Source organism: Salvelinus namaycush, chromosome 13 (assembly GCF_016432855.1).
Source record: "Salvelinus namaycush isolate Seneca chromosome 13, SaNama_1.0, whole genome shotgun sequence".
NCBI lineage: Eukaryota > Metazoa > Chordata > Actinopteri > Salmoniformes > Salmonidae > Salvelinus > Salvelinus namaycush.
Genome location: NC_052319.1, coordinates 10,946,038 through 10,967,737, shown reverse-complemented (window position 1 = coordinate 10,967,737; position 21,700 = coordinate 10,946,038). Strand labels below are relative to the sequence as shown.

The window sequence follows — 21,700 nt, the reverse complement described above, 5'->3', positions numbered from 1 at the left end:
CACCCCGGAGTGATACAGTAACAAGCACTTTGTCTTTGAAATATTCAACAATATGCCATCCTGCTCTTCCCCGTCGAGGTAAAACTGCAGGTAGGATTAGGAGTTAGAAGAAAATACTCTCTTCTAGCGAGTGAGCCACATCTGGAGCAATTCACACTGAAATTAAAATGGCTCTTTCCCATTCACTGCTATCCACTCCACATAGCAAGCACAAGGCTGGAGAGTGGAGAGCCGCTGGTCTTTCATACTCAGTGTGCCAGGACTATGGACGGCTATTTCAATGGACAAAAATCTACTGTGTGCCTAATCTCTCAAAGCGCTGACATGCTTTGTGTTCATTATCTTCAGCCGCCCAGGATCCAACCAAAGCATGAAATCTGGAGTTCTTTCAGGAATTTATCTATATATCCAGTAAGATCAGCAGAGCGGCAGGCAGCCGCACAGGCCTCACCAAATCATTTCACTGTACCACAACCGAAACAGCCCATAGTAGAAGAACTGAATGCACAGTGCATGTGGAACATAATCCTTTAATTACCTTGATTTTTATATACAGTACAACTCATGAATGCTAGCATTAAATCTAATAGGGCACTAGCCTAGATTCAGCAATATGCCTGGTATTTATTAAAATACTCTCCAGTTTAGTTGGGTCAGCAGTTCAAACGTTCATGTGTTGGTTTGTCTCTTCTCGCTCTGTTGACAAGGTCACCGGTTAAAATATGTTCTGCTCACAGTTCCGTCTATGCCCAGAAAAGTCTGTCTCCCATGTGATAAAACAGGGATCGATATTACACGCTCAATGTGGAATTTCTCTAGTCTACGACTTGTGGTCGTCCTCAAGGAGTAGGCTAATAATCTTTAGACCACACCGTGCAAATGTGGGATGGAAAGAAAAAGAGGGATCCTAAAGCAGAAGGGTAATAGCAGCTCTTGATGGATACCCAGTCTTTTAATGGATATTGTGATTCAGTGATGAGACCAGCCACTGAGCCACAGAGGCAGTAAAATAATGGAGGATGCATCCCAAAAGCCACCCTAATACCTACATATACCGCATGACTTTTGACTATGTTATTTGCATTAATCCAGTGGCCATTTGTTTTGCAAACTCTGCAATCACATGAGTGCTACAGCACTTACCCAAATAATGGTCTCTTCCTGGTGCACACTTGCATTAAAAGGGTAACTGCACCCAAAAATCTAAACTTCTTCAATTTTTCCCAGACCTCAAAAATTGTCTCGTGAAGTGGTTTAACATTGTTGCGGACTTAGAAAAACATCAATTGGTTGTTCTAAGTCCAAAACAATGTTAATTGAGAGTGAAAATCTGGAAAAACAAAAACTGAGAAAAAATAAATAAAAAATCCCGAATTTCGTTAACTTATTTTATAGGGCCCTAGATATGTAGCAGAGTGAGCTGAGCTTTGCCGTGCTACTGTCTGTCTGAGCAGCAATAGAGAATGACTTATCAAGAAGGGGCGTCTAAGAACAGCTGAACTATTCATCTGCCTGATGTCAGCTCCTGTTAAACAGAATCTGACATGAGCATGGGTTCAAAATAATTGCACCAAAACAGAGATTTAAAAAAATGGTCTTTCGCAGGCAGTACGCAGGTTGAGTTCCAAATGGCGCCCTATTCCCTATATAGTGCTCCACTTTTGGCCAGGGCCCATAAGGCTCTGGTCAAAAGTTGTGTACTAAGGGAATAGGGTGCCATTTAAGACAGAAGTTGTGTTTGTGCAGACTCAGACTAGAACAGCAGCATTTGTTCCCAACACACCACGCAAGCAAAGCAGCCTTCATCTGCAGCCAAAAAGCTCTGACAACAACATAGGAGTACAGTGCATTAATTGATTGCAACTATACCCAGATAAGGAGCAGAGTGAGGGGCAGAAACTCTCATGGGGTCAGACTATTCAAACAAGATTTGCACCATCTCCTATGGACTCCAATAAGACATTTTGTGATTGTCTCCCATTGTGCCACGAAGGAGCAAAACCACACAAAAACAAAAAACTCCTCACCATTTATGCACTGCAAGAGCAAAACTACATTCTCCATACCAGAACACTTGCACAAAAGGGTTTTATCTGGAGCCTTTGCTGCAATACCTCATGAGAAATCTTCATGTTTTTAGATTAAGTGAATTCCTTCAATAGATGTCAGCTGTTGGGACTGTGGGTAATGTGAATCACGTAGAGCATTGCATAGTGCATCTGGGGGGGGGTGAGAGCACACTGACTCAGAGTATAGTTGCACAATTGTGACCTCAAATATCACCTCCACCACCTAGTCAGCTAGTGTACAGTTTAGGGCTAGGTATGTCGAGAGCTAGCCTCTAAAAGCAAATAGACCCAGGTTTGGAGACTAGAGATGTTCCTGATATTTATGTTGCTGATGATATTATAGTATGCTACATCAATGCCATGTTCAATTCTATTATCATTGACACCAATAGATGACCAGGCAAACATACATAATACATTTCAACAGAAGAGGAAACATGGAGAAGGATTGGAAGAGGACCACAGTGAGAAACAATTCCTTAGAATAACCAAAGGGTTATTTTGAACACAGTGCTGCACCCCAAAGAGTGCAGAGGTCACCAACTGGACCTAAAGTGATTTGATAAATGGCAGAACTGAACAAATAACTATTTGATACAGCTGTCCATCAAATCTCCATAACAAATCGCCCAAACACAAAACCTATGCAGTGTTTCCCAAACCTATGCAGTGACAACCAAGGAAATTCCTTTTCGATGCCTTCATGTACATGTTGTGAGATGTAAGAATATGTTCTAATCATATACAAGTGTCCAGAGGCAGTTGTACTGGTCTCAGTCACATATGCAAATCTATTTCTGCATAGTGCATATGTCCTTGTAATGGACTTCCAATGCAAGGCAGCGGCGTAAGGATATACCGGTCTTGTGAACGACAAAGTATGATGATGGCACAGCAGGCTACTCCTATATGGTTTGAGTTATTTGAAATATCAACATCAGTGATATTGATAATGAAAACATTTTCTCTCTAAACGTTGTGGGCTGCCGTCCCTCATTCCTATGGAGGATTTAGTTCAGATATTTGTGAACACTGCTATTGGTTCATTTTAAATAAACTAATGAAAAGAAAACGTGGAGCCTTCAAAAGAGATCGAGTAGGCTAGCTTGGCATCGCAATTGTAGGGAACCGTTTTCCTGCTATCTATCCTGAGTAGGACACGGGGATTCCACCGAGACATCTAGGCAATAGTGCGCGCTTGGGAAAAGAAAAGGCACACTTAAACCTTGCCTTGTTCCTTACACTTTAATAGGCTACTGATGTTAAATAACCGTTCACACGGCCTTCAGGCTGACACGACTTCACTTTTCTATCGAGTTCCCTAGTATCAATCTGCTCAAACGTGGTTTGCCTTGATTTGAATGAATCCAGAAAACGGCTATGGGACACGTGAAGTAGTCTAGCTGATTTTTTTCTTCTTTATACTAGCTGATATTAAAACACGAAACTGTTAACCGGACGATAAAAGCACAAGTATTGTCAATCTCAAATACATTGTATCAATGTTAGATCGGTCTACAACTATTAGGCCTATAACTTAAGCGACATTTAAGGGACGGGAGTCACTCTCTAGCGTGACCAAAAAAAGGTCGTTTTGGTTCGAAATTGGTGCAGAACTGTACAACATTTTCATCTGGCTACGTAATTTGAGAATGGGAAAAATAAGCATCAACGCCAATGGCAAATATAGTGACTGTTAGACCAGGTAAGAGGATTGAGTATAGTCGTGAGTTTAAACCTAAATAAACGTGAGAAAATTAAGAAGTGAAGAGCATGAATCTCCGCCCCTAATCCTCGCATTCCTCAGATTCCCACAAACTAAAATCACCTGCCTATTCATTTTCTACGGGTGCATTTCGACCTGAGTCATAAATCCTACAAAAAGTAACACTTCATGTACCGTCCACAAGATACAATAATGGACAAATCAAAAGTTTCGGCTACAATGTATCAAGGGGCACACTCAATACCCAGTGAATGACCCTCAGAGGTGTGCGTGGTAGTGAATCAGTCACAAGAGAAAGATTAGTTTGCATTAAGGTCCTTGCTTGCTATGTATAGGCTATGGCAAAAGTAGGACATAAACAACACATGCTGCACTGTTTGTATAGTAAAAAAAAAAAATGAATTTAGGACTTAAATAGTAGCTTGTCTAGTGCAGACCTTCAGCCTGCAGATGTTTTCATTTTTACAGATTTTCTCCATGCTTTCAGAATGAATGAAAACGAGCCTGTACCTTAAGGAGTATTATTGTGATCGCTGTGTTTTGGCGTGGATCCACATTGGAACATGTAACTTAATCAGCATGGAAGTAGCACCTCTACAAGTCCGCACCTAGTCCCATGCAGTGTAACTCGCCTCCATAGTCAAGAACAAGATCCCTTCTTCCCTCTCCACTTCCACGCCAAAGGAATACGAGTATGCATGACGTCACCTCGCTGTAGGTTTGCAGTTTCAGTACTCATTGGGTCTAGTTTGTAAAAGAGGGCGTTTCACTGGAGACTCGCTTGGTTGAATAAACCAATGGTAAGGGAAAAACAGTTTCCTTGGTTACACATTTTGTTAAGCAGGATACCATAATCATTTAGTAAATTGTTTACCATTGTCAGTCCCTTTCTGCACCTTTATCAGTGGAGGCTAGTGGGAGGAGCTATAGGAGGACGTTGTAATGGTTGGAATGCAATACAAGGAACTGTATCAAACACAACAAACATATGGAAACCACATGCTTACAATGAACCTGTCCTCCTATAGCTACTCCCACCAGCCTCCACTGACCTTTATGTAGGGTAGTCTGTTTTGTGTCATATCCACCCAAAGTTACGCATAAATTGATTCATACAGTAGCCTATACAGCGGTGTAAAACATACATTTATCTTGTTCAGGAGTTGGCCTAATAATAAATATTGCCTACTCCACAGGAGGCTGCTGGGGGTAGAACAGCACATACACTACTGTTCAAAAGTTTGGGGTCACTTAGATATGTCCTTGTTTTTGAAAGAAAAGCACATTTTTTTGTCCATTAAAATAACATCAAATTGATCAGAAATACAGTGTAGACATTGTTAATGACTATTGTAGCTGGAAATGGCAGATTTTTAATGGAATATCTACATAGGCGTACAGAGGCCCATTATCAGCAACCATTACCAGCAACCTGTGTTATCAGCATCATCATTATCAGCAACCTGTGTTCCAATGGCACGGTGTGTTAGCTATTCCAAGTTGATAATTTTAAAAGGTTAATTGGTCATTAGAAAAGCCTTTCGCAATTACGTTAGCACGGTTGAAAACTGTTGTGCTGATTAAAGAAGCAATAAAACTGGCCTTCTTTAGACTAGTTGAGTATCTGGAGCATCAGCATTTTGGGGGTTCGATTACAGGCTCAAAATGGCCAGAAACAAAGGACATTCTTCTGTAACTCATTAGTCTATTCTTGTTCTGAGAAATGAAGGCTATTCCATGAGAGAAATTGCCAAGAAACTGAAGATCTGGTAGAACGCTGTGTACAACTCCTTTCACAGAACAGCACAAACTGGCTGAGGGAGGCCCCGGTGCACAACTGAGCAAGAGGACAAGTACATTAAAGTGTCTAGTTTGAGAAAGAGAAGCCTCACAAGTCCTCAACTGGCAGCTTCATTAAATAGTACCTGCAAAACACCAGTCTCAACATCAACAGTGAAGAGTTGACTCAGGGATGCTGGCCTTCTAGGCAGAGTTGCAAAGAAAAAGCCATATCTCAGACTGGCCAATAAAAATAAAATATTAAGATGGTCAAAAGAACACATGTGTTTGATGTATTTGATACCATAACACTGATTCCACTACACTACAGCCATTACCACGATCTCGTCCTCCCCATAAGGTGCCACCATCCTCCTGTGTTCCATACAGAAAAGCAAGTAATCTGCAGATGAGTCGTTTTCAGCAGCTCCAAGCACTGCCAGAGCCACCTAAGCTAACCACAATAACGATTAGTCACAATAGTAGCGTTTGCGGTTTGCCTTCAAAATAAAAGTCCCGTATTGACACTGATACAAACGGATACAAATAGTGTAAAAATGCAATATTTGGACAATATAATGCTTAAAAAGTTTGCAAAGTTGTTATATAATTTTTTTTTTAAACAATAATTGGTTAATTTGGCAAAATAGGACAAATCAGTTGAAATTGCACTGTGGATGTATTAGACTTCATAATTGCCATACTACTATGTATATTGAACATTCAAATTGCAATGTACATTCTTACATAGGGATCTTGGGTCCATAAAATGGGGTATCAGCCTACTAATTAACACCCAGAACCGGCACCAGGATAAAATTATATAGAGGGCTGTTTAAATTGGCGGGAAGGCTACAGATTTCGCACCAATTTTTATTTTTATTTTTATTTCACCTTTATTTAACCAGGTAGGCTAGTTGAGAACAAGTTCTCATTTGCAACTGCGACCTGGCCAAGATAAAGCAAAGCAGTGTGACACAGACAACAACACAGAGTTACACATGGAGTAAACAATAAACAAGCCAATAACACAATAAACAAGTCAATGACACAGTAGAAAAAAGAAAGTCTATATACAGTGTGTGCAAAAGGCATGAGGAGGTAGGCAATAAATAGGCCATAGGAGCGAATAATTACAATTTAGCAGATTAACACTGGAGTGATAAATAAGCAGATGATGATGTGCAAGTAGAGATACTGGTGTGCAAAAGAGCAGAAAAGTAAATAAAATAAAAACAGTATGGGGATGAGGTAGGTAGATTGGGTGGTCTATTTACAGATGGACTATGTACAGCTGCAGCGATCGGTTAGCTGCTCAGATAGTTGATGTTTAAAGTTGGTGAGGGAAATAAAAGTATCCAACTTCAGTGATCTTTGCAATTCGTTCCAGTCACAGGCAGCAGAGAACTGGAAGGAAAGGCGGCCAAATGAGGTGTTGGCTTTGGGGATGATCAGTGCGATATACCTGCTGGAACGTGTGCTACGGGTGGGTGTTGTTATCGTGACCAGTGAACTGAGATAAGGTGGAGCTTTACCTAGCATAGACTTATAGATGACCTGGAGCCAGTGGGTCTGACGACGAATATGTAACGAGGGCCAGCCGACTAGAGCATACAGGTCGCAGTTGTGGGTGGTATAAGGTGATTTGGTAACAAAACGGATGGCACTGGGATAGACTGCATCCAGTTTGCTGAGTAGAGTATTGGAAGCTATTTTGTAGATGACATCGCCGAAGTCGAGGATCGGTAGGATAGTCAGTTTTACTAGGGTAAGTTTGGTGGCGTGAGTGAAGGAGGCTTTGTTGCGAAATAGAAAGCCGATTCTAGATTTGATTTTGGATTGGAGATGTTTAATATGAGTCTGGAAGGAGAGTTTACAGTCTAGCCAGACACCTAGGTATTTATAGTTGTCCACATATTGTAGGTCGGAACCGTCCAGGGTGGTGATGCTAGTCGGGCGGGCGGGTGCGGGCAGCGAATAGTTGAAAAGCATGCATTTGGTTTTACTAGGGTTTAAGAGCAGTTGGAGGCCGCGGAAGGAGTGTTGTATGGCATTGAAGCTCGTTTGGAGGTTAGTTAGCACAATGTCCAAGGAAGGGCAAGAAGTATACAGAATGGTGTCGTCTGCGTAGAGGTGGATCAGGGAATCGCCCACAGCAAGAGCGACATCATTGATATATACAGAGAAAAGAGTCGGCCCGAGAATTGAACCCTGTGGTCCGGACAACATGCCCTCCGATTTGACACCCTGAACTCTGTCTGCAAAGTAGTTGGTGAACCAGGCGAGGCAGTCATTAGGAAAACCAAAACTATTGAGTCTGCCAATCACCGCTGCGCTGTATCAGCACAAAGGACAACGCCCTATACACACTAAAGCAAGGCCATTTTCGTAGTGAACATAAGCTACAAGTTAGATAGGGTAATTAACATATTACATACAAACAGCCTATGTGAATGCAGCCGTACACACAGCTGTCTTACCAAAATAATGCAAACTCAATGCTGAAAGTAGTAGCCTAGTTATTCATGCATGCAAACAAAAATACTGAAAAGCAGTTTGGCTTAGAATACCAACACTGTTATTGCGAATTAATTAATTTGAACAGAACAAAACAGTCGTACCAGTGGAGGCGCCTCAGAAGAGGAAGGGGAGGACCATCCTCCTCACTGAATTTCATACAAATAAAATAGTAAAACATTTAAAAGGTTATCCTTTTTAACTTTTTAAATCTTTATTAAATATATTTACGTCACCAAATAATTGATTAAAAACACATTGTTTTGCAATGAGGTCTACAGTAGCCTTAACAGCACTCTGTAGAGAGCACCATGGTGTAGCCAGAGGACAGCTAGCTTCCATCCTCCTCTGGGTACAATGGCTTCAATTCAAAACCTAGGAGGCTCATGGTTCTCACCCCCTTCCATAGACGTACACAGTAATTATGGCAACTTCTGGAGGATGTCCTCCAACCTATCACAGCTCTTGCAGCATGAACTGACATTTTGTCCACCCAATCAAAGGATCAGAGAATTAATCTAGTACTGAAAGCATAAGCTACAGCAAACTAGCACTGCAGTGCATAAAATGTAGTGAGTAGTTGACTCAAAGAGAGAGAAAGAATAGTTAAATAAATTAAATGCTTAAAAAATGAAGGAGAAGCAAGAGAGCTATATTTTGTCATTTTTTTTCACTTTCACTTACTGAGCTAGCAAATGTAGCTAGCTAGCTAATTTACACTACTCAAACACCCAGCTCAAACAAAGGGATGCTTTGTCAGCTAGCTGGCTATGACTATGCAACACAACACTGGAACTCTTCCAAGTCAAGGTAAGCTTTTGGTTTTACAAATTCATTGCCACCGAGGTCCGCCAGTGTAACTGCTAAACTGCTTATTTAACTTTTACTGACTGTACACTGTAACGTTACTGCGTGTTTGTAGCGGGTTTACTAACATGATAGTTCTATTAGCTATGTTAACTATGACATTACTTTAGCAAAAATGGTGACAACGATGTGGGCTGTGTGTAGGGGTTATGATATGGTTTGGCTTGGAAAGGTTTTTTCGGCTGATCACATACAGCTGATGTGTTGTGCATTGGAGTCCACAAGCGAAGGAAAAAGGTGAGAGGAGGAAAGCGCATAAACGCGAGAAGGAATACAACGTGGAGGCCTCCCGAGTGGCGCCGTGGTCTAAGGCACTACATCGCAGTGCTAGCTGTGCCACTAGAGATCCTAGTTGGGGCGGCGCACAATTGTCCCAGCATTGTCTGGGTTATTGGGAGGGTTTGGCCGGCAGGGATGATCTTGTCCCATTGCGCTCTAGTGACTCCTGTGGTGGGCCGGGTGCATATACGCTGACACGGTCGCCAGGTGTACGATGTTTCCTCCGACACATTTGTGTGGCTGGCTTCTGGGTTAAGCGGGCATTGTGTCAAGAAGCAGTGCGGCTTGGTTGGGTCGTGTTTCGGAGGATGCACGGCTCTCGACCTTCGCCTCTCCCGAGTTGATACGGGAGTTGCAGCGATGAGACAAGACTGTAGCTACCAATTGGGGAGTGACACGACTCCTACCGAAGGTGGCTCCCCTTCCTGTTCGGGTGGCGCTCGGCGGTCGTTGTCACCGGCCTGCTAGCTGCCACTGATCCCTTTTTTCCCCTTTCTGTTTATTGGTTTCACCTGTTTTGTGTGTAGGCTGATTAGTCGGGCTATGTTAGCCAGTAGGCCCGCCTGCTCTTTGTGCGGGATTGTTTTGTGTTCCTCTGAGCACGTTCGATGTTGACGTGTTTCGTTCGTGGGTTTTTCTCCGGACTGTTTGAGTCCCCGTGTTTGGGGCATTTGTTTTTTGTTATGTTCGCCGTGTGTGCAATAAATAGCACTACCCTGTACTCTCTGCTTCCTGCGCCTGACTTCGCACCCACTACGCCCAGAGCGTTACAGGGAGAAAAAGGGGTAAAAGTAAAAGATTCAAAAATCATTTTTTTTATAAAGGAATACAACGTGACTGGTATGAATGTGAACTGTGTTTATGTGTGATCAGGGGTGTATTCATTCCGCCGATTCTGTTGTAAAACGTTTCTTAAACAGAAGCCAACACGAACGAAACGGGGATAAACATACCTGGATTTCTCCAAAAGGAACTCTCGTTTGCGACTGTTAGACTAATGATTACACCGTAGATCATCAAGATGCAGGCAAGAGTTTGCAAGGCGATATTGAGTGTGTCACTGTCTTTCCATGTGTCACTGTCTGTCACCTAAAGAAAAAGTTTCAAGCTGTGTGCACCTTCCTTATAAACTTTACTTCATAAATGTAACGGTCGTTTTCCTCCTCGTCTGAAGAGGAGCATGGATCGGACCAAAACGCAGCATGGGTTGAATACATATTTGTTTATTTAAGAAAGACGAAGACGGAAAAACTCTTAAACAAACTACAAAACAATAAACGACGTGAACAGACCTGAACTTGTGAACATATAACATGAACGCACGAACAGGAAGGAACACACGAATGAAATAAACGAAACGAACGAAAACAGTCCCGTGTGGCACAAGCACTGACACAGGAACAATCACCCACAAACAAACAGTGAGAACAGCCTACCTTAATAAGGTTCTCAATCAGAGGAAACGTAAAACACCTGCCCCTGATTGAGAACCATATCAGGCTAGTTGAATGAACCCAACATAGAAACACATAACATAGAATGCCCACCCCAACTCACGCCCTGACCATACTAGACAAAGACAAAACAAAGGAAATAATGTCAGGAACGTGACAGTACCCCCCCCCCCCCCCCCCCCCAAGGTGCGGACACCGGCCGCAAAACCTGAACCTATAGGGGCTCTGGACGTGGTCCCCACCCCACCATAGTTAATCCCCGCTTCCGTGGCCTCCTCCTAATGGCTACCCACCATATTAACCCCACTGGATTAAGGGGCAGCACCGGACTAAGGGGCAACACCGGACTGAGGGGCAGCACCGGACTGAGGGGCAGCTCCGGACTGAGGGGCAGCTCCGGACTGAGGGGCAGCTCCGGACTGAGTGACGGCTCTGGCAGGTCATGGCTGGCTGACGGCTCTGGCAGGTCATGGCTGGCTGACGGCTCTGGCAGGTCATGGCTGGCTGACGGCTCTGGCAGGTCATGGCTGACTGACGGCTCTGGCAGGTCATGGCTGGCTGACGGCTCTGGCAGGTCATGGCTGGCTGATGGCACTGGCAGGTCATGGCTGGCGGGCGGCTCTGGCTGCTCCTGTCTGGCGGGCGGCTCTGGCTGCTCCTGTCTGGCGGGCGGCTCTGGCTGCTCCTGTCTGGCGGGCGGCTCTGGCTGCTCCTGTCTGGCGGGCGGCTCTGGCTGCTCCTGTCTGGCGGGCGGCTCTAGCGGCTCCTGACTGGTGGACGGCTCTAGCGGCTCCTGACTGGCGGACGGCTCTAGCGGCTCCTGACTGACGGACGGCTCTAGGGGCTCCTGACTGACGGACGGCTCTGAAGGCTCAGGACAGACGGACGGCTTTGAAGGCTCAGGACAGACGGGCGGCTTTGAAGGCTCAGGACAGACGGGCAGTTCAGACGGCGCTGGGCAGACGGATAGCGCAGACGGCACTGGGCAGACGGGCAGTGCAGGCGGCTCTGGGCAGACGGGCAGTGCAGGCGGCACTGGGCAGACGAGCAGTGCAGGCGGCACTGGGCAGACGGGCAGTGCAGGCGGAACTGGGCAGACGGCAGACTCTGGCCGGCTGAGGCGCACAGTAGGCCTGGTGCGTGGTGCCGGAACTGGTGGTACCGGGCTAAGGTTACGCACCTTAAGGCTAGTGCGGGGAGCAGCAACAGGGCGCACAGGGCTCTGGAGACGCACAGGAGGCTTGGTGCGTGGTGCCGGAACTGGTGGTACCGGGCTGGAGACACGCACCACAGGGCTAGTGCGTGGAGGAGGAACAGGGCTCTGAAGACGCACTGGAAGCCTGGTGCGTGGTGTAGGCACTGGTGGTACTGGGCTGGGGCGGGGAGGTGGTGCCGGATATACCGGACCGTGCAGGCGTACTGGCTCCCTTGAGCACCGAGCCTGCCCAACCTTACCTGGTTGAATGCTCCCCGTAGCCCGACCAGTGCGGGGAGGTGGAATAACCCGCACTGGGCTGTGTTGGCGAACCGGGGACACCATGCGTAAGGCTGGTGCCATGTATGCCGGCCCGAGGAGACGCACTGGAGACCACATGCGTTGAGCCGGCTTCATGGCAGATGCCCACCCAGACCCTCCCCTATAGGTTCAGGTTTTGCGGCCGGAGTCCGCACCTTGGGGGGGGGGGGGGGGGGGTACTGTCACGTTCTGACCATAGTTCTTTTATGTTTTCTTTGTTTTAGTGTTGGTCAGGACGTGAGCTGAGTGGGCATTCTATGTTGTGTGTCTAGTTTTCCCGTTTTTTTACATTTGTTGTTTTGTATTTTGTAGTGTTCACATTTATTGTCTTTAATCAAACATTATGGACAATTACCACGCTGCGGTTTGGTCCTCTCCTTCGTCCACAGAAGAAAGCCGTTACAGACTGGGCCACTCCAGAAGATGTATTTTCTTATGTTGTTGATTTACTTTGTTGTTTTGGGACGTTGTCCTGTTGCATCACCCAACTTCTGTTGAGCTTCAATTGGCGGACAGATAGCCTAACATTCTCCTGCAAAATGTCTTGATAAACTTGGGAATTCATTTTTACGTCGATGATAGCAAGCTGTCCAGGCCCTGAGGCAGCAAAGCAGCCCCAAACCATGATGCTCCCTCCACCATACTTTACAGTTGGGATGAGGTTTTGATGTTGGTGAGCTGTGCCTTTTTTTCTCCACACATAGTGTTGTGTTCCTTCCAAAAAATTCAACTGTAGTTTAATCTCTCCACAGAATATTTTGCCAGTAGCGCTGTGGAACATCCAGGTGCACTTTTGTAAACTTCAGACATGCAGCAATGTTTTTTTTGGACAGCAGTGGCTTCTCCGTGGTGTCCTCGCATGAACACCATTCTTGTTTAGTGTTTTACGTATCGTAGACCCGTCAACAGAGATGTTAGCATGTTCCAGGGATTTCTGTAAATCTTCAGCTGACACTCTAGGATTCTTCTTAACCTCATTGAACATTCTGCGCTGTTCTCTTGCAGTCATCATTGCAGGACGGCCACTCCTAGGGAGAGTAGCAACAGTGCTGAACTTTGTCCATTTACAGACAATTTGTCTTACCATGGACTGATGAACATCAAGGCTTTTAGAGATACTTTTGTAACCCTTTCCAGCTTCATGCAAGTCAACAATTCTTAATCCTAGGTCTTCTGAGATTTATTTTGTTTGAGGTATGGTTCACATCATGCAATGCTTCTTGTGAATAGCAAATTCAAATTTTGTGAGTGTTTTTTATAGGGCAAGGCAGCTCTAACCAACATCTCCAATCTCGTCTCATTGATTGGACTCCAGGTTAGCTGACTCCTGACTCCAATTAGCTTTTGGAGAAGTCATTAGCCTAGGGGTTCACATACTTTCCCCAACCTATGTTTCAATGATGTATTCAATATAGACAAGAAAAATACAATCATTTGTGTGTTATTAGTTTAAGCACACTATGTTGGTCTATTGTTGTGACTTAGATGACGATCAGATCAAGTTCGACGACCAATTTTGCCACTGTATAAGAAAAGATGTTGTATTATATTGACAAAATAGTCGCGTGACCGCTCTAAAAATGGAAATCGGCCTACATGTCGTCAAAGATGGAAGGCAGGCGGGAGGAGGCGAGATCAGCTGGACCATTCTAGCCAGTCCGAGGGCAGATACACATGTGAACAACATGCACGACTCCAATATAACGTTTTTTTTCTGAAGTTGCCACGTGCGTCCAATTATATCAGTCCAGTTATATCAGTGCATTCGCAACAACAACCTAACCCTTACGAATCTTCTATTCGATCAAATAATCCTCACGTAGCAAATTAGCAATTACATTTTCTGTTGACCAAATTCAAAACTCTCTCATTGATCTCCATACAAAGATGCCTTACTTCGTGATATTATTTTCGTGGACGGATTTTGGGCGGAGTAAACCCTTCATATCGTCATATCGTCCTTCCTCTCAGCTATATGTAATCCTATACTGTAACTCACTCTCTGCATGGGTCACTGATATGGACATTGATGCTCTATTGTGAAAAATATCTTCCACACTTTAGGTATGGATGGAATTAATCCAAAACAATGTAGAGAAACCTCAATACACTTCAGCATGAATTATTATTCCCTTTGGCTCTTTCCTCAACGCCCTCGCACAGTCCTACCATGTTAAATTGATTTCTACTTTAAATTTAATTTGATGTCAGCCTCCACTTATCAGTTTTGCTTACGTTATGATAGGGAATGAAACTGTATGAATTCACTTTTTTACTGAGTGTAATTTACCATAATAAAGTACACCAGAATTATTATATTACAAGTAATTTACATGATGACTTCTAAATGTATTTAAGAGGATATTCCACATTAGATTAACCCAAGTGATATTCGAGCACGTCTGTTTACAGTTCCACACTCTGTTTACAGTGTACCATCTGTTGTTAACTTTCATGCACAGACACTTTCATGCACAGACACTTTCATGCACAGAAGGCCTGTGCCCAGTTTTTCTAAAGTTATCTGAATTTCGCCCGTCGGATAGGATTAAATGCATAGAAATAGAACGAATAGAACGAGAGTCCCCATTCAAGTCAATGATTCATCCATTCTATTCGTTCTATTTCTATGCATTTAATCCTATCCGATAGGCGAAATCCAGACAGATTGCGTTTGAAAAACTGGGCCCTGATGAGAATTCAGAGGTTATTTCTATAACCTCTTAGACCCTGAATGTTGAATAGGCTGTTTTGGGAGAAATTGAGTGATAGTGGTTTTTCCCATTAAGTTCTTTAATGTAAATGTTAATCCTTAGAATAGGCCTAAACTGATTAAAGCAACAGCAGGTAGGTGGTGTGCTGACCTTTCTGTCAAACTTTAACGAACCTTCCTTATTTACATATTCATTTTTTCCTCCTGGCTGATTTTACTTGATAAAATGATGTGTGATTACAATTTTGTAATAATACATAACATATTACTACAGTGTTGTCACAAGAGTAATAACTGTGTTACTATCACACAGGTATACGGGGTAAATTAATGTAAAGTGTTACCTCAAATTCCTTGTTTAAATCACATGTACTATTGATAAACAGATGAGAAGCTATGAGTGGAAGAGACCTACATGGCTTTATAACCAGCAACCGATCAAAATATTCAGGTAAATCAGCTCAGCTCCAATCTGAACCAATGCTTACTGCTCTTTCCTCTAGACTCACTCACCTCATAACCGTCTGCCAGGACCTTTATATCTGCGTTGTCAGTAGCAGCAGCATGGCTTGTGTTTATTCACCTGTCTCATGGAGTCCCAGCTGAACTAGTCAGGACCCGCCTGTCTGACATGGCCAGTTTGTTTCCTCCCTCTCTCCTTCCTGCTCCCTATAGGATATATCTCATCACGAAGGCTGCGTCCCAAATGGCACCCCATTCCCTAAGTAGTGGCCGAAAGTATTGCACTACATGGGGAATAAGATGCCATTTGGGATGCAGTTGAAGACAGAGGATGTGCCGTTTCTGTCTCACTTCCTTCCTCTTCTGTCATCAGCATAAATAACACCTGACCTAAGAATTCACAGTTGATTGAGTGATTGATAGTTAATGCACTTTTCACATGCTCAATGCTTGCTAGAACACAGCTCTATCTTGTAGTTTGATGCTTCCTTTCATTGATATAGAGAAACTGACTCTACTGGTGAAGGACGGCCTTGGAAGCTCAGTATAAACCGGCTGAATATGAGAAACTACAAGCCATAGTTGATGCCAACTGGAGTCTGCACACATCGCTCAAAAGGTAGATATTGTTGATTTGATTTTCTCTGAGACACTTTGTGAATACAAGCCCATAACAGAAGCAAAGGGCTGAAGAATGTATAAAGTAAAAAGTTTAATTTGGTACGATATATATTTTGTTATTCCATAGTACAGTATGCTCTTGAACATTCTTTTATTATAAAAAAAATGTTTACCCCTTTTTTCTCCCCAATTTCATGGTATCCAATTGGTAGTTACAGTCTTGTCTCATCGCTGCAACCTCGTACGGACTCGGGAGAGGCGAAGGTCGAGAGCCATGCGTCCTCCGAAACACAACCCAGCCAAGCCGTGCTGCTTCTTGACACAATGCACATCCAACCCGGAAGCCAGCCGCACCAATGTGTCGGAGGAAACACCGTACACCTGGCGACCTGGTCAGCGTGCACTGCGCCCGGCCCACCACAGGAGTCGCTAGTGCGCGATGAGACAAGGATATCCCTGCCGGCCAAACCCTCCCTAACCCAGACGACACTGGGCCAATTGTGCGCCACCCCATGGGCCTCCCGGTCGCGGCCGGCTACGACAGAGCCTGGGCTCGAACCCAGAATCTCTGGTGGCACAGCTAGCACTGCGATGCAGTGCCTTAGACCACCCGGGAGGCGGGCTCCTGAACATCCTTAGGTGCAAGCTACCTCATTGATTTAATAGTTCAGCTTTTCTTTTAGGCAACATACTGATTCTGTATGTCCAACTTTCAGTATGGAGACAGTTGATGGGTGACAGATCTGTTGACATAATGAAAAGGTGAAAGACTGAACAGTGCATGTACGCCTCTGCATGATATCTGCAACATCATTTACATCTGAGGATATATTTATATGGAGTTGGTGTTCTTTCTCAAGTGAACAACCATGGGCTCTTTCTGAATCATAATTCAGTTTTACGGTGCTAGAAACCTTCATTCAGAGTTTAAAGATCATGGGCATGAACGAACACACACACACACACACACACACACACACACACACACGATCTCCAATGATCCGGCGGAGCGGATTTACTATAAAACAGCAGACCATTACGTAACCTACTGTAAATGGGCTCTCCAAAAAAATATAAGATTTAAAAAGAATATCAACATCAAATTTGAATATTCATGAGTCTGCAGGAGGATCAACCATAAAGCTGTTTGAAGTTCCCAATCTTTTTGCATCCTAGCACTGTGAGAAGTTAACCCTAGGGGGCATGAGGATTATGCTTGTAGACCTGCAGTGTTTTAATTGGTAAACTGTGGCAGCAGCTTTGGTTGTTGTTGTTGTGTCTCATTACGGTTGCCCATGGCTCCCTCCAATTCAGCTCTCTGCATGGACCAGATAAGGCAACCAGTGTTTGCATACGACCGCCACGCTGAAAGGCAGGCTTTCTGTTGTGGATTTCCCAGTGGTGGTAGAGGGGAGTCGCCGCAGGATGTGATCAGATGATTGACTTTCCAGTAAGAGAGTGGGAGTGTCCTGGATACTAAGGCCTTACATCTTTGAAGGAGAGATCCTGATAAGATCCCTAGGTCAACACATGGTAAAGGGAGAATTCACAGCCTACTTTTAATGGCTGGGGTTTCGAGCAGGGTAATCAAGAGCAGTGGTTTGCCTGTGCTTGTAGGTGTGTGGTTTAATCTCATGTCACCGATATGTTTTATTTGTAGTTTCACTTGTTTTGCGGCATGTTAATATCAAACATCCTTTTGTCCCTTACAGTCTTAGAAAAAAGGGTTCTTCGGCTGTCCCCATAGGATAACCTTTTTTGGCTCCAGGTAGAACCCTTTTTGGTTCCAGGTAGAAGCCTCTGTAGAAAGGGTTGTACATGGAACCCGAAAGGGTTCTACCTGGAACCAAAAAGGGTTATTCAAATGGTTCTCCTATGGGGACAGCCGAAGAACCCTTTAAGGTTCTAGATTTGTATTTATTTATTTATGTATTTCTTTTTTCACTTTTTTTCCCTAAGACTGTACACATGGAACACAACTAAGGGCACTTTCACTGCGGTAGAGGACAGTATAGAGGGCTGCACCGAGAGAGCATTTTCATAACGGAAAAGGCAAATAAATGACAGGAGATTAAGATACTCACCCCTCCTTCTGTTCCCACCAGAAACACGCCTTGTGCATGTTCCCCCTGAATATTTTAATTTACCAATGTGTGTTTTCCTTTCAAGTGTTCGACGGCGATAATGTTTCACATGAATTCCTGCAGATTATGAGCCTTTCAAAGTAAATATTTCAAAGGCAAAACCCCACACACACTGAATGAACTGCTGAATAAAGACCATTTTCCCCATGAAGCATAACAAGAAGAAAATGGACCAATCTCTCATTCTGTATTGCTCAGTAAGCTAGGAACATAGAGCACTAAGGAGAGTACTCCTTTTTGGTCATGTTTATACCATGTATTACTCATAGTCCGAGTCCCAAATGGCACCCTATCCCCAACATAGTGCACTACTTTTACCCATAGGTCCTGGTCAAAAGAACATAAAGTGAATTTAGGCTGCGACTTTTGGGATGCGGACATAATCTTCCATGATTACAGTCTATGCCTTGGTCATGATTGGTCTTAATGATATCAGCGATTACATGCTAATGCTACCATAATGTGATCATGTTATCATAAACTTGTGAGAGAGGATTTATAATGACCACAGTGTTCCACAGGTAGCTGTTGGCTGATTTAAGAGCTGTCTTTCAGGTGAAGAGGGCTCTCCGTGCAGCCAAGGAGACCAAAAAGAGCTCCCTACTGAGGCAGCCCAGACAGGTATGGAGCAGAGAGAACAGCAGACTAGCCAATGCAGGATAAGAAACCCCTCCCAGCACACATTATCATGAACCACTACACCATATACTGTATTGTAGTCTGTAGCCTACTACCCACCCTACTCAGCCACATTCAGTTCTGGCAAGCACTGCTCGAAACTAAAATAAGCCCCAGTAAAATGAGAGATGGGTGATTTGAAATGACTTTCCGTGACCAAAGAAGACAGAAAAAGAAAGAAAGAGAGAGAGAGAGAGAGAGAAAGAAAGAAAGAAAGAAAGAAAGAAAGAAAGAAAGAAAGAGAGAGATGGAATGGGTAGCTCAGTGGAGGGTGCTAGCTAGCTTCTGATGCATTGTAAAATGAACTCTCCCTGGTGTGATGATGAGGCAGAAGCAGAGGAAGCATTGGGCTGCCGCGCCCCGCTGGTGTCATGCGTTGTGAAGTGAGAAGGGCAGCGCTAGCTCTGGGGTGTAGGCTGTTCTCGGGGTAATGACTGTGTCGGTGCGATCCAAGGTTAATGGTGTACACAAGCGTGGGTTTCTGTAATGAGCCTTCTCTGAAGACAGACACACAGATTGACCGACCGCACCACGGCAACCGCACATAGCCACTGAATTCATTAGCGTGAAGGTGATATAAGAGAAGGGAGAAAAAGTTTGTTTCTATAGTTACAATCCCATTATATTTTAGCTGGGACTAATGGATGAGCATGTTCGGAACACTGTATTGATGCGTCCCAAATGGCAACCTTTTCCCTATGGGCCCTGGTCAAAGTAGTGCACTACATAGGGAATAGGTTGCCATTTGAGAAGCAGTCTGTGTTCAGTAGTGCTTGGTACAGTATGATGTATGCTTAATGGAATTCCCTTTGCTCTCTTTCCATGCAGCAGGGAAAAGGCTGAAGCTGAGCTGCAAGGATGTCTGGGACCAAATGTGTGTGTGTGTGTGTGTGTGTGTGTGTATGTGTGTGTGTGTGTGTGTGTGTATGTGTGTGTGTATGTGTGTGTGTATGTGTGTGTGTGTGTGTGTGTGTGTGTGTGTGTGTGTGTGTGTGTGTGTGTGTGTGTGTACAAATGCATGTTTATGTGTGTGGGTGTCTCATTAGAGCTGTTTCTGGAGAGTGAGCGGGAGGCGTTCAGGTGTACCACTGTGGAGCCCATCTGGCAGCTGACGGAGGACTTGCAGTACAGACTGAGTGAAGTCCAACACCAGCAACACCACCAGCTTCCTCAGCCGGCAGACTGAGAGCAGGTACTCCAGCAGGTAGGTAACGACACGGACGCGTCCCAAATGGCACCCTATTCCCTGTGTAGTGCACTACATTTGACCAGGGCTCTGGGGATAGGGTGCCATTTGGGACGCATCCCATGACCTGAGAGAGGAGCTGAGGGGCTCTATGCCCACTGTTTCAGAAAGCTGCAGAGGAACTTATTTTTCTCCATATGAAAGTGGAGCCCTTGACTTTCTTTGTGAAAACTGTGGATCTGTTTTTTAATTCCACACAATATACTGCGATGAATGTTAAGGCATTCAATCTCTACAGGTACCAAAATAATAGACCGTACTTTGCAGATCCTACCTAGATCCTACCAAAAGTCCTCTGGTTGCCCACAATACAGCATTCATTCCCCATGAATCTGGTGTTTGTTAGAACTCCTCGCTACGTAAGTTACCTCTCTTTAGTTAATTCTCCTTTTGACTCCTGGAGGCTTTTTCATTCTTAGGGAGCGCATGGTGGGATTAAGAGCAGGCAGGAGAAGGGATGTCTTTGAAAGTGGGCCATATAGGGGGATGAGGAATCCACTGCCAGCCATTTTGTCTGCTTGCCTGCCTGCCCCTGTGTGAGTGAGTCAGTCTCTGGCGTACCTCCATCCCCCACTCATCTTCTCTTTCATCCAGCCCCTGCTGTCCCCCCCACTCAGTCCTGCCCACCTGAGAGCCTCACCATAATGGAGCTACTGCCTACTCTCCTCTCTCTAGCCGCCTGCATGCTTCTTGTACTAAGTGACCCACCATGCTAAATACCATTCCCTTAAAACACTTAATTACGATTCCATACTTGTTTGTGCGTCAGAGGAATTTGTTTGGAGGGAAGGTTTGAGAAGTTTTGTCTGGCTTTAAAACAGTGGTTACGTCTCAAATGGCACCCTATTCACTATAGTGCACTACTTTTGACAAGGACCCATAGGGCTCTGGTCAAAAGTAGTGCACTGTATAGGGAATAGGGTGCCATTTGGGAGGCAATCTGTGAGTCCCTAATGGCCTGTCTGAGACATACTGCACTGCATTACGGCTTCAGAAGGTGACCGAAAATGACCTCACCACCACTCTCTTCTATACATATACAGTGGCTTGCAAAAGTATTCACCCCCTTGACATTATTCCTATTTTGTTGCCTTAAAACCTGGAATTAAAATGCATTTTTATGCATTTTTTGACTAGGCCATTCCAAGATATTTAAATGTTTCCCCTTAAACCCCACGAGTGTTGCTTTAGCAGTATGCTTAGGGTCATTGTCCTGCTGGAAGGTGAACCTTCGTCCCAGTCTCAAATTTCTGGAAGACTGAAACAGGTTTCCCTCAAGAATTTCCCTGTATTTAGCGCCATCCATCATTCCTTCAATTCTGACCAGTTTCCCAGTCCCTACCGATGATAAACAATCCCACAGCATGATGCTGCCACCACCATGCTTGGTGTTCTTGGGGTGATGAGAGTTGGGTTTGCACCAGACATAGCATTTTCCTTGATGGCCAAAAAGCTCACTTTTTGTCTCATCTGACCAGAGTACCTTCTTTCATATGTTTGGGGAGTCTCCCACATGCCTTTTGGTGAACACCAAACATGTTTGCTTTAAAAAAAAAAAATCTGGCCACTCTTCCGTAAAGCCCAGCTCTGTGGAGTGTACGGCTTAAAGTGGTCCTATGGACAGATACT

At 44.4% G+C, this 21,700-nt stretch overlaps 1 protein-coding gene across 2 annotated transcripts in view; it reads right to left on the bottom strand.

Annotated features, from left to right (window-relative positions):
- The window catches only part of LOC120058232 (plakophilin-4-like), a 118,345-nt gene extending 113,879 nt beyond the window's left edge, over positions 1 to 4,466 (bottom strand). For both annotated transcript variants that reach the window (XM_039006737.1, XM_039006738.1), the window contains exon 1: positions 4,306 to 4,466. The gene's annotated coding sequence lies outside the window, so the exon portion shown is untranslated. The remainder of the gene's footprint in view (positions 1 to 4,305) is intronic.
- Between the last annotated feature and the right edge of the window lie 17,234 nt (positions 4,467 to 21,700).